Consider the following 13,243-nt stretch of genomic DNA (forward strand, 5'->3'; position numbering starts at 1 on the left):
AAGAAACACGTATTATTTTGTTTCTGGAAAATCCAATTAAGGGGGGTTAAAAAGGGGGTAATATTTTAAAATGAGTGTATCTATATCTCAAAACTTTTAAAGGTTATGGATGTAAAAATTGGTATTTAGAATCTCCTTTAAAAATAAAGAAACATGTATATTTTGTTTTTGGAAAATCCTAATAGGAAGGGTGGAAAAGTTTGAAAAAGTTGTCCAATGCCTTTCATGAGTCCACTTATATTTCAGAACCTGAAGATATTACAGACCTGAAAATAGGTGTTTCGGATCTCCTTTAAAAAAAGAAACACGAATTTTTTGTTTTTGGAAAATCCAATTAATGGGGGGGGGGTGAAAAGGGGGTGATTTTTTAAAATGAGTGTATCTATATCTCAAAGCTTTTAAAGTTTATAGATGTAAAAATAGGTATTTAGAATCTCTTTTAAAAATAAAGAAACGCGTGTTCTTTTGTTTTCGGAAAATCCCAATAGGAAGGGTGTAAAAGGGTGAATAATGGGTTGAATGAATTAAATGAGGCTACGTATACTTCAGAACCTGAAGATATTACAGACCTGAAAATTGGTATTTGGGATCTACTTTAAAAGTAAAGAAACATGTATTTTTTCGTTTTTGAAAATTCCAAATATTGGAGGGTGAAAGGGGGGGGGTGAATTTTTAAAATGAGTGTGTCTACATCTTAGAACTTTAAAATTTACAGATGTAAAAAAGTTGGTAGTTAGAATCTCCTCTAAAAATAAAGGAACACGTATTTCTTTTTTGTTTGCTGTAAATCGCAATAGGTGGGGTTGTAAAAGGGTGAAAAATGGGTTGAATGCCTTTAATGAGGATTCATATATCTCAGAAACGAAAGATATTACAGAACTGAAAATTTGTATATGGGATCTCCTTTATAAATAAACACGCATTTTTTAGTTTTTGGAAAATCCAATTAATGGCGGTTAAACAGGAGTGACAAATTAATTTTTTAAAGACTATATCTACAGAATATCTTGGAAACGTAAAATGTTACAGACGTAAAAAGTGGGTGTTTGGAATCTCCTGTAAATGTAAAGAAACATAGGTGATTTGTTTTTGGAAACTCCACTTAAGGGGAACTCAAAAGGGGAGAAATTTTAAAATGAGAATTTTTACAGTATATCTAAAAAAACTTAGCATGTTACAGAAGTTAAAAATGGTATTTTTTATCTCTATTAAACATAAAGAAACGTGTATTTTTAGTTCTCGGAAATGCCACTTGGTTGGAGGGGGGTAAATGTGACTGAAAATGGTGTTGAATTCTTTTAATTAGGCTACTGATATCTGAAAAATGAAGATGTTACAGACGTGAAATTTGATATTTGGAATCTGCTTTAAAAGTAAAGGAACACGTATTCTCGGAAAATCCAATGAAGGGGGGAGGGGGTGAAATAATTGAAAATTTAGTTGACTTAATTGTATGAGAATACATACATCTAATAAAAACTAAAGCTGTTACAGACGTGAAAATTCGTATTTGGATCTCCTTTAAAAACAAAGGAAAACGCGTTTTTGGGAGGAAACCATCTTGGAGGGTGGGAGTGTAAAGGAGTTGAATTCCTTTTATGAGGACACATAAATCAAAAACTGAAGAAGTTAGAGTCGTGATAATTGGTATTTAGAAGATCCTTTACTATTAAAGAAACAAGTAATTTTTGCGGGAATATTCACTTAGTGGGGGGGAGGGGGTAGTGTGAAATGAAGTGAAAAAATCAATAATTCTTATGGGGATACTTATATCTCAAAACTGAAGGTAATAGACGTGAACATTGGTGTTTGGAATCTCCTTTAAACATAAAGAAACAAGCCTTATTTTAATTTTTTTTTGGGGGGGGGTTTAGTGGGTGGCGGTAAATAAACTTAACGGTGGTGGGGTGTAGAAGGATGTGAGACCAATTGATTTTACTGCTCTTAATGTACTTATAAGGATCCTCCGTTGCTCAGGCGGCAGCGCGCCGGCCTCTCACAGCTGGGTTCCGTGGTTCAAATCCCGGTCACTACATGTGTCATTCGTGCTGGACAAAACGGAGGCGGGACAGGTTTTTCTCCGGATACTCCGGTTTTCCCTGTCATCAGCCATTACAGCAACACATAATAATAATAATAATAATAATAATAATGCTCCGGACTGTCGTCAGTTGTGCGGGCTGCGCTGGAAACGGCTCCTGGACGGGTAATGACTAAGAATGCAGTCCGGCCGTGGGTTTAGTGCCGCCAAGGCACCCAATATGACACCACGCCGGTTCTCCTGAAGGATTTTATCCATATTAAAAATGATTATAGGAAAATATGGCAAAGATTTAGGGACCCAACTGACCGGGAGGAATACCTGAGCCTAGCCCGGGTAGTACGAAATCGATTGCTGGAAAGGAAGATTGAAAATGGGAGGAAACATGCCGTAATCTAATAAAAACGAGTCAGATCGGGAATTTTGGTGGATTCTCGCCGAAAACGAGTCAGATCACGAATTTCGGCGGATTATATATCTAAAACAATAAGCATTCAATTATAAATTTCAGTATAATACCGTAGCGAAGCACGGGTATCTTGCTAGTCTATATATATAAAATAACTTGTCCTGACTGACTGACTGATTCATCATCGCCGAGCCAAAACTACTGGACATAAAGAAATGAAATTTTGGGGATACATTCATATTAAGATGTAGGTGCTCGCTAAGAGAGGATTTTTGGATATTCCGTCGCTAAAAGGGTGAAAAGGGGGGTGAAATTTTAAAATGAGTGTATCTATATCTCAAAACTTTAAAAGTTTACAGATGTAAAAATTGGTATTTAGAATCTTCTTTAAAAATAAGGAAATACGTATTTTTTTGTTTTCAGAAAATCCCAATAGGAGGGGTGAAAAGGGTGAAAATGGGTTGAATGCCTTTTTCAGGATACAGGTACTTATATCTCAGAAACAGAAGATATTACAGACCTGAAAATTTGTACTTTTGATCTCTTTTAAAAATAAAGAAACACGTATTTTTTTGTTTTTGGAAAATCCAATTAATGGGAGGGTGAAAAGGGGGTGAATTTTTTAAATGAGTGAATCTGTATTTCCAAACTTTTAAAGTTTGCAGATGTAAAATTTGGTATTTATAATCTTTATTAAAAATAAAGAAACACGTCCTTTTTGTTTCCGGAAAATCGCAATAGGAGGAGTGAAAAGGGGTGAAAAAGGGGTTGAATGCCTTTAATGAGGCAACTTATATCTCAGAAACTGAAGATATTACAGACCTGAAAATTGGTGTTTGGGATTTCCTTTAAAAATAAAGAAACACGTGTTTTCTTTTTCTGGAAAATCCAATTAAGGGGGGTGAAAAGGGGGTAATATTTTAAAATGAGTGTATCTATATCTCAGAACTTTTAAAGGTTATAGATGTGAAAATTGTAATTTAGAATCTCCTTTAAAAATAAAGAAACACGTGTATTTTGTTTTCGGAAAATTCCAATAGGAAGGGTGTAAAAGGGTGAATAATTGGTTGAATGCCTTTAATGAGGCTACTTATATTTCAGAACCTGAAGATATTACAGACCTGAAAATTTGTGTTTGGGATGTCCATTAAAAATAAAGAAACAGGTATTTTTTGTTTTTGGAAAATCCAATTAATGGGGGGGTGAAAAGGGGGTGATTTTTTAACATGAGTGTATCTATATCTCAAAACTTTTAAAGTTTATAGACGTAAAAATTGGTATTTAGAATCTCCTTAAAAAATAAGGAAACACGTATTCTTTTGTTTTTGGAAAATTCCAATAGGAAGGGTGTAAAAGGGTGAATAATGGGTTGAATGCCTTTAATGAGGCTACTTATATTTCAGAACCTGAAGATATTACAGACCTGAAAATTGGTATTTGGGATCTACTTTAAAAGTAAAGAAACACGCATTTTTTCGTTTTTGGAAAATGCAAATATTGGGGGGTGAAAAGGAGGGGGGCTGAATTTTTAAAATGAGTGTGTCTACGTCTTAAAACTTTAAAATTTACAGATGTAAAAATTGGTAATTAGAATCTCCTCTAAAAATAAAGGAACACATACTTTTTGTTTCCTCTAAATCCCAATGGGAGGGGTGTAAAAGGCTGAAAAATTTGTTGAATGCCTTTAATGAGGATACATATATCTCAGAAACGAAAGATATTACAGAACTGAAAATTTGTATACGGGATCTCCTTTAAAAATGAAGAAACACGTATTTTTTAGTTTTTGGAAAATCCAATTAATGGTGGTTAAACAGGAGTGACAAATTGGGGTGAATTTTTTGAAAGACTATATCTACAGAATATCTTGAAACGTAAAATGTTACAGACATAAAAAGTGGGTGTTTGAAATCTCCTGTAAATGTAAAGAAACATAGGTGATTTGTTTTTGGAAACTCCACTTAAGGGGAACTCCAAAGGGGTGAAATTTTAAAATGAGAATGTTTACAGTAGACTATATCTAAAAAACTTAACATGTTACAGAAGTGGAAAATGGTATTTTTATCTGTATTAAACATAAATAAACGTGTATTTTTAGTTTTCTGAAATACCACTAGGGTGGAGCGGGGGGGGGGTGTAAAGGTGACTGAAAATGGTGTTGAATTCTTTTAATTAGGCTACTGATATCTCAAAAATGAAGATGTTACAGACGTGAAATTTGATATTTGCAATCTGCTTTAAAAGTAAAGAAACACTCATTCACGGAAAATCCAACGAAGGGGGGGGGGGTGAAAGAATTGAAAAATTGACTTAATTGTATGAGAATACATACATCTAATATAAAGTAAAGTTGTTACAGACGTGAAAATTCGTATTTGGATCTCCTTTAAAAACAAAAAAAAAAAAAACGCGTTTTGGGGGGAAACCATCTTGGAGGGCGGGAGTGTAAAGGAGTTGAATTCCTTTCATGAGGACACATAAATCAAAAACTGAAGAAGTTAGAGTCGTGATAATTGGTATTTAGAAGATCCTTTACTATTAAAGAAACAACTATTTTTTGCGGGAAAATTCACTTAGGGGGGGGGGGGGTAGTGTGAAATGAAGTGAAAAAAGTAAATTATTTTTATGGAGATACTTATATCTCAAAACTGAGTTTAATAGACGTGAACATTGGTGTTTAGAATCTCCCTTAAACATAAAGAAACAAACCTTCTTTTAATATTTTTTTTTGGGGGGGGAGAGTGGCGGTAAATAAACTTAACGGCGGTGGGGTGTAGAAGGAGGTGAGACCAATTGATTTTACTGTTCTTAATGTTTTTATAAGGATCCTCCGTTGCTCAGGCGGCAGCGCGCCGGCCTCTCACAGCTGGGTTCCGTGGTTCAAATCCCGGTCACTCCATGTGACATTCGTGCTGGACAAAACGGAGGCGGGACAGGTTTTTCTCCGGATACTCCGGTTTTCCCTGTCATCAGCCATTCCAGCAACACATAATAGTAATAATAATAATAATAATAATAATAGTAATAATGTTCCGGACCGTCGTCAAATGTGCGGACCGCGCTGGAAACGGCTCCTGGACGGGTAATGACTAAGAATGCAGTCCGGCCGCGGGTTCAGTGCCGCCAAGGCACCCAATATGACACCACGCCGGATCTCCTGAAGGATTTATCCATACTAAAAAAGTTATAGGAAAAGATGGCAAAGATTTACGGACCCAACTGACCGGGAGGAATACCTGAGCCTAGCCCGGGAAGTACGAAATCGATTGCTGGAAAGGAAGATTGAAAAATGGGAGGAAACGTGCCGTAATCTAATAGAAAACGGGTCAGATCGGGAATTTTGGTGGATTTTCGCAGAAAACGAGTCAGATCGCGAATTTCAGCGGATTATATATCTAAGACAATAAGCATTCAATTATAAATTTCAGTATAATACCGTAGCGAAGCACGGGTATCTTGCTAGTCTATAAATAAACGTGTATATTATTAATATAGACTTTTATCAGCACAAACAATGAAACTGCCGGATTCCAGTCCAGAATTACTCATTTCGTCATGCTGTTGACAGCCTATGTAAGAACAGCAGGCGTGCAGCGATGATCATGCTATTAATTTGTATTGGATTCGATGCCTTGGAAACATCATGTTTAAAATTTGCAGCAACAAATTGCTATTGGTGTGTACGAAAACATTATTTTAGGAAAAGTGCCTGTTACCATAAAGATGTGTTAACTGACCTCTCTACCAAATTGATGCAACCATTCTGATCTAACACAAACAGTTTTTGCTCTATTTTTTAGACTATTTCCTCCTCTAATGGTGGAGTCGGTTAGTCGTTCTCCTCTTGTTCTCAAGATAGCAGGCTCGATTCCAGCTGAGGGCGGTGGTATTTGTGTGTGATTCAATTCAACAACTCCGTGTCGGGTGTTTATAGTACTTTAAAATACTGCTGTCTGAGTAACACTCCTGTTATTTTTTTTCCGCAACCTGAAGTGGTATGGTGGCCACTCAGACGGTAGCCCCCTCTCTCTAGCCAGGAGATGTATGGTGATTTGTGGTGCAGTTAAGCGCGAAAGAAAAAGATCGGCCGTGGTCTATAAGTAGGAACGTCCTCACATTTTCCTGGATGTGAGAATAGAAAACCACGCGGTTTGAAGTACTGTATTCGCCTCCCGAATGCAGAGTTCCCCCTCGCGATCTGCTCGATGCACTCCTGTGTCTTTTGAAATCCATAGTAACTGAGGGAAAGCTAAGCAAATACCGGATAACGCTTTATTCTACCAATTTTATTATTATATAGATAGATAATAATATGGTCACAAGAGGGATTTTCATCTGACGCCTTTTGGGCTTCCTTTGTATTAATTTCGACGTCCAGTCTTACTCTGGCAAATGGCAAAGAAACGGTTTTGTACTGGGTAGTCTTTGAATGAGTTTTAACTTTTTATCGGGTAAACACCAAGCGTGTCGTAATATTTCTTTTGCTCGACGATGCCGAAATATAAATATTATATACCAGGAAACTGAATCTTAATGGGGCTCATTACAGTTCAAGTTTCATTATGATACAGGTTTTCCGTAAATCGGAGTTCAGATTTTCATTATGATACAGATTCTCTACCAATTCAGATTTTCATAATGATAAAACTGTTTGACCAATTAGATGAGGATAGCATCGCACCTGCACTCAACGCACTAGCTTCACACTTGTTTCCAAAATCAAACATGTCGGACAAATATATTAACATCAATGCACCTTCTACTTCCAATATTCCACAACCACACGGCACATTCCCGCAAATTCACTTCACCAACTGTACAATAAATAATTTGCACTTGAAATAAAGCTAGGTTATGATAAACTTCTATCAAATCTTAGAAAACATATGATATTGTCAATATAATTATAACTAAAAACGAGTAGTGTTGAACCCATACTTTTCGGGACTACGGTAGTGATTTCAACCAAACTTGGTATACGTATGGCTATGGCTTAATATCAGGAGACAGTCTGCGTGGAGATATGACAACCCTAGCACTCCTACGGGTGAGTTGTAGAACTAATCGAAAACAGTGTCGAATCCATTGTTTGTGTGTCGCTGATAATAATTTTGACGCTCTGTATACCGTGTAATCAGTGCACGATCAGCCTCCATTGAGACGGGGCTGAGAGGAGCTTAAAAGTAAATAGTCTAAACCGACCGAGATTAGTGTTGAATTCACTGCTTTTGGGGTCACAAGGATGATTGGTGACAGTCTCAATGACGGCTGAAATCGTTTACATCTTATCTCTAGCGCGACGGGTAAATACATACTGTATAGTTCACACTTATTCTTTTTTTGAAAGGATCAAATACTTCCCAGAAAATTCGAGCTTCCACAAGGACAACGTTTTACTCAAAAATTAAATAACCTAAAACTTGAAATCATACACATCTAAATAACTATAAAATGACATAATGGACAGTAAAATATCAATGAACATCTCAAAAAGGAATGCTATAAAAATTCACTTCACAGACAGCTAACTGGTAATACAAATCTTGAAGGTAAACAAACATTCAAAAACTATCCGAGCAACGTCGGGTACTACAGTTAGTAATAATATTATTAAAGCAAACATAACAGTTCTCCTTAAAATTTCACTGAAAAGGAGTAGTGGAGAAATTAAAACTGCGCTAATGTCTTGTTTCTTTTCTCAATGAGACAGAATGTATTATTACATACAAGGCTTTTTACAATTTGTTTTATGTCGCACAGACACAGATAGTTCTTATGACAATGGGATAGAAAAGGGCTAAGAGTGAGAAGGAAGTGGCCGTGGACTATTTTTAAGGTAGAGCCCCAGTATTACCCTGGTGGTGTAAATGGTAAACTACAGAAAACCATACAGGCAGTCCATATCATGAATGGTGTGAAAGTATAATATGTCGAGTTGATCAGTGTACATTTCACTGGGGTTGGAAGACTGATATGACCGAGTGGTTGCGCTGTTTGGGTCACGTAGCTATCAGCTTGCATTCGGAAGATAGTGGGTTCAAACCCCACTGTCGGCAGCCCTCAATATAGCTATATAAGCTACTAGAAAATTTAACTTGGTGACCTTAAGAGGGTAATGTAAACTTCTAGCGTTATTCAGCAACTATTACAATACCATAATGATTGACTAATATTTCCATGTGAACAATGTTTTCTGTTGATGGGTATAGTAATAGGAATCTAAATTCATGATATTCCTATATTATGGCTGTTATACTGGATAAAAAAAATTGCAAATGGCATTTGCTGTAACATTTGTTGTACATTCGTTTTAGATATAACTAGTATTTTTGAAGATTTTCGGCAGTTTGTGAAAATTGTAATCATCTGGAATGTTTCCCTTACGAAACATATGAAACATAAGAAAGTTAGAAAATATGTTCTACGTAACGTATAATACACTGACTGACAGTGACAATGCAACACCAAGGAGGAGTGGTTCGAAACGGATGAAAGTTGGAGAAAAAACAGACGGCACGGATGAATAATTGATGTTTATTTCAAACCGATATGCAGGTTACACAATGCGCACGGCATCGACTCAGTAGGATGTAGGACCACCGCGAGCGGCGATGCACGCAGAAACACGTCGAGGTACAGAGTCAATAAGAGTGCGGATGGTGTCCTGAGGGATGGTTCTCCATTCTCTGTCAACCATTTGCCACAGTTGGTCGTCCGTACGAGGCTGGGGCAGAGTTTGCAAACGGCGTCCAATGAGATCCCACACGTGTTCGATTGGTGAGAGATCCGGAGAGTACGCTGGCCACGGAAGCATCTGTACACCTCGTAGAGCCTGTTGGGAGATGCGAGCAGTGTGTGGGCGGGCATTATCCTGCTGAAACAGAGCATTGGGCAGCCCCTGAAGGTACGGGAGTGCCACCGGCCGCAGCACATGCTGCACGTAGCGGTGGGCATTTAACGTGCCTTGAATACGCACTAGAGGTGACGTGGAATCATACGCAATAGCGCCCCAAACCATGATGCCGCGTTGTCTAGCGGTAGGGCGCTCCACAGTTACTGCCGGATTTGACCTTTCTCCACGCCGACGCCACACTCGTCTGCGGTGACTATCACTGACAGAACAGAAGCGTGACTCATCGGAGAACACGACGTTCCACCATTCCCTCATCCAAGTCGCTCTAGCCCGGCACCATGCCAGGCGTGCACGTCTATGCTGTGGAGTCAATGGTAGTCTTCTGAGCGGACGCCGGGAGTGCAGGCCTCCTTCAACCAATCGACGGGAAATTGTTCTGGTCGATATTGGAACAGCCAGGGTGTCTTGCACATGCTGAAGAATGGCGGTTGACGTGGCGTGCGGGGCTGCCACCGCTTGGCGGCGGATGCGCCGATCCTCGCGTGCTGACGTCACTCGGGCTGCGCCTGGATCCCTCGCACGTGCCACTTGTCCCTGCGCCAACCATCTTCGCCACAGGCACTGCACCGTGGACACATCCCTACGTGTATCGGCTGCGATTTGACGAAGCGACCAACCTGCCCTTCTCAGCCCGATCACCATACCCCTTGTAAAGTCGTCTGTCTGCTGGAAATGCCTCCGTTGACGGCGGTCTGGCATTCTTAGCTATACACGTGTCCTGTGGCACACGACAACACGTTCTACAATGACTGTCGGCTGAGAAATCACGGTACGAAGTGGGCCATTCGCCAACGCCGTGTCCCATTTATCGTTCGCTACGTGCGCAGCACAGCGGCGCATTTCACATCATGAGCATACCTCAGTGACGTCAGTCTACCCTGCAATTGGCATAAAGTTCTGACCACTCCTTCTTGGTGTTGCATTTGCTCAGTCAGTCAGTGTATATTGCCTGGGGCACAATACGACTATCCCTAAACTGTAATACCGACACTAACTAACACAGACTGAACTGAACCTATTTTCGACATTTTTATACCTAATTCATCATTTTTAAAGCAAGCGTGAGTAGTAGGTGGCGAGTTACGTGAATTCCCTTGAGGACAATATTCTCGTGGTTATAAACATTACTGAATATCCATGGGGTCCGCCTATGGTGTAGTGGTTTGTGTGATTAGCTGCCACCTCCAGAGGCCCGGGTTCGATTCCCTGCTCTGCCACGAAATTTGAAAAGTGGTACGAGGGCTGGAACGGAGTCCACTCAGCCTCGGAAGGTCAACTGAGTAGGGGGTTCGATTCCCCCCTCAGCCATCCTGGAAGTGGTTTTTTTTCCTTTTGCCGTAATCACAAGCATAAACAATTGGAACATGATTTCAGTGCCACATACTGTCGACAGCGTACATAGCCTTACGCAGCTTGTATTGTCTTGTCAAACAAGACCACCGCAGTGGCTTCTTTGATGTTGTCGCTCATCTGTAATAACAATGCAAAACGCTACAAACAAGATAGAGTAATAAGAAATTATTAGTTAACACAATTCGCAGCTTGAAACAACTTCACTGTAATAAATTTCTTTTGTTGTGGGGCATTGCCCCCTGCGATGAGTTTCTTGGGGCACATGTCCTCTTGCCCCATTTTAGTCAATAATAATAATCATAATAATGTTACTTGTTTTACGCCCCACTAACTACTTTTTCCGGTTTTCGGAGACGCCGATGTGCCGGATTTAGTCACGCAGGAGATCTTTTACGTGCCAGTAAATCTACCGACACGAGGCTGGCATATTTTGAGCACTTTCAAATACCACCGGACTGAGCAAGGATCGAACCTGCCAAGTTGGGGTCTGAAGGCCAGCGCCTGAACCGTCTGAGCCACTTAGCCCGGCCACCATTTAGCTGGTGACTACGGCATGCCGTATGAAGAAAAAAGGTAAAGTAAACAGACAGTTATAATATTTGTATATATAATTTTACGCTGACTGACTCTTGCTGTTAATGGAAGTGTGCTCTGTAGAGATGGCTGAAAAATAACGTAGCAGTTACTTTGTCACAGTTACAGCCTGTGACTGTTACAAATGTACCGAGGACAAAAATATCAGATTACCGAGTAACGGCAACAGAATAACGTACTAGTCAAAACAGTAACTGGGAAGTGGTAACTGTTACTAGTAGCAGGTTACAGACACAGAATGTGACCTTCAGAGTTCGGATTGTATGCATTTCTTCCAAGTGAGGGTGCTTTCGTAGGAGATTGCTTTAAGTCAAATACACTGTAGTGTGTAGTGTATAATATATTCTATAGTGTATTTGTTTACGTTGATGCTGTCATCTGATAATTAACGTGTAAACTGTTATGACATATTCAGCTGCTCAGGGGTAATCGTTGACTCAGATATCGCGCAGGGATATCTACATTATAATATTATTATAGGTTTCATCCGTATAATTTTTTCTTGTGCCATAAATAAATTAGTATGCTAACTTTCCATATTGATGTTAAGATAACATAACATTACTTCAATTTACTTAATAAATTATCTTGTACCGGTTTGTGTCGAGGTTTGGTAGAAAAATCATGTTTTCTATTTTTCTATCCTTGATTGGGGCATTATCAAACTCCTCTAGATTTCAGAAAAGACGCTATGCTGTCTTCTCATTTCACCAGTTGTCTGGTGGTGATGGTGGTGGTGATTATTGTTTTAAGAGGAAGTACAACTACGCAACCATCCTCTATATAACACTAATCAGAGGGAAAACATGGAAGGGTCCGACACTTCGAAAAATGAAGGTATCGGCCAAAGAAAGACAAGGGCCACGAAGGGCGTGAAAATGAATGACTCCCTAGATCTCTATACGTAATACCGTCGGGGTCGGAAAAGAACAAGAGTTGACCAAGAGAGGTCGGATAGGGTAGATGAAAGTGAGGAGCCTCACGTAAGTGGAAGCAATGCCAGGACTCACCTAAGGCCCCGTGGTCGCCAACCAACGCCCCTTACGACGGGCAGGGAATACCGTGGGTGTTATTCTACCACCCCCACCCACAGGGGGGCATCAGTTGTCTGCCTCTCGTTAACGTTACTGCAAATAGGAATGCGTGTTTTGCTGCACCGACTTTGAACAGTGTACTGATGTGTGCGCGCATGTGCGCTTGAATGAATGGGACTTCGCAGCACAGACAAGCTTGAAGGCGTAACCAATAAAATGCGAGTAACGTTGGACGTTACTTTTAACTGTTGCTTTTCACAGTTACTTTATTGTAACAGTGACAGATGTAGCAGTTACACAAAAATAACCGTTTCTCACACCTCTAATGCTCTGCCTCTTCTATCCCCACGCATGAACGCTACATTACAGAACTTCTGTTATATTAAAAAAGGTAGCCCGACAACGTCTGATACACAACAGGTAGGAAATAATAATTAATACTCACAGTACCGTGTTTTCATTCAGTGTCAGTTGAATCCCAAGCCGAAGGACATCATTTGAACAACACAAGTTATAGTCACACAACCTGGTCTCCTTGAGCTCGAGCACTGACTCACCCAGCCAACAGCACTTGCTTATATGGCCTATCGAGCAAAGCCGTGAGTTACTATGATAACATGTTTTCAGGGAGCAGAATTATTCCAGGAAATACTCTGTGGCAAGCATGAACAAACAAACCACAATGATTTGATATGCATCAGCCGGGATTCCCAAGGAGAGTTACTTTCCGGGAAACCACTGGCAATCAACCTGTCGTTGAAAGAAAGGTGTTTTGAAGTCAAAGTGGCATGTTACTTATAATAATAATAATAATAATAATAATAATAATAATAATAATAATAATGACCGCCTCTGTGGTGTAGTGGTTAGCGTGATTAGCTGCCACCCCCGGAGGCCCG

General features: G+C 39.6%; 1 protein-coding gene across 1 annotated transcript in view; it reads right to left on the reverse strand.

Annotated features, from left to right (window-relative positions):
- The window catches only part of LOC136856721 (esterase FE4), a 52,278-nt gene extending 39,377 nt beyond the window's left edge, over positions 1 to 12,901 (reverse strand). Inside the window, exon 1 of the mRNA XM_067134790.2 lies at positions 12,790 to 12,901. The gene's annotated coding sequence lies outside the window, so the exon portion shown is untranslated. The remainder of the gene's footprint in view (positions 1 to 12,789) is intronic.
- Between the last annotated feature and the right edge of the window lie 342 nt (positions 12,902 to 13,243).

The sequence above is a fragment of the Anabrus simplex genome, chromosome 1 (genome assembly GCF_040414725.1).
Source record: "Anabrus simplex isolate iqAnaSimp1 chromosome 1, ASM4041472v1, whole genome shotgun sequence".
NCBI lineage: Eukaryota > Metazoa > Arthropoda > Insecta > Orthoptera > Tettigoniidae > Anabrus > Anabrus simplex.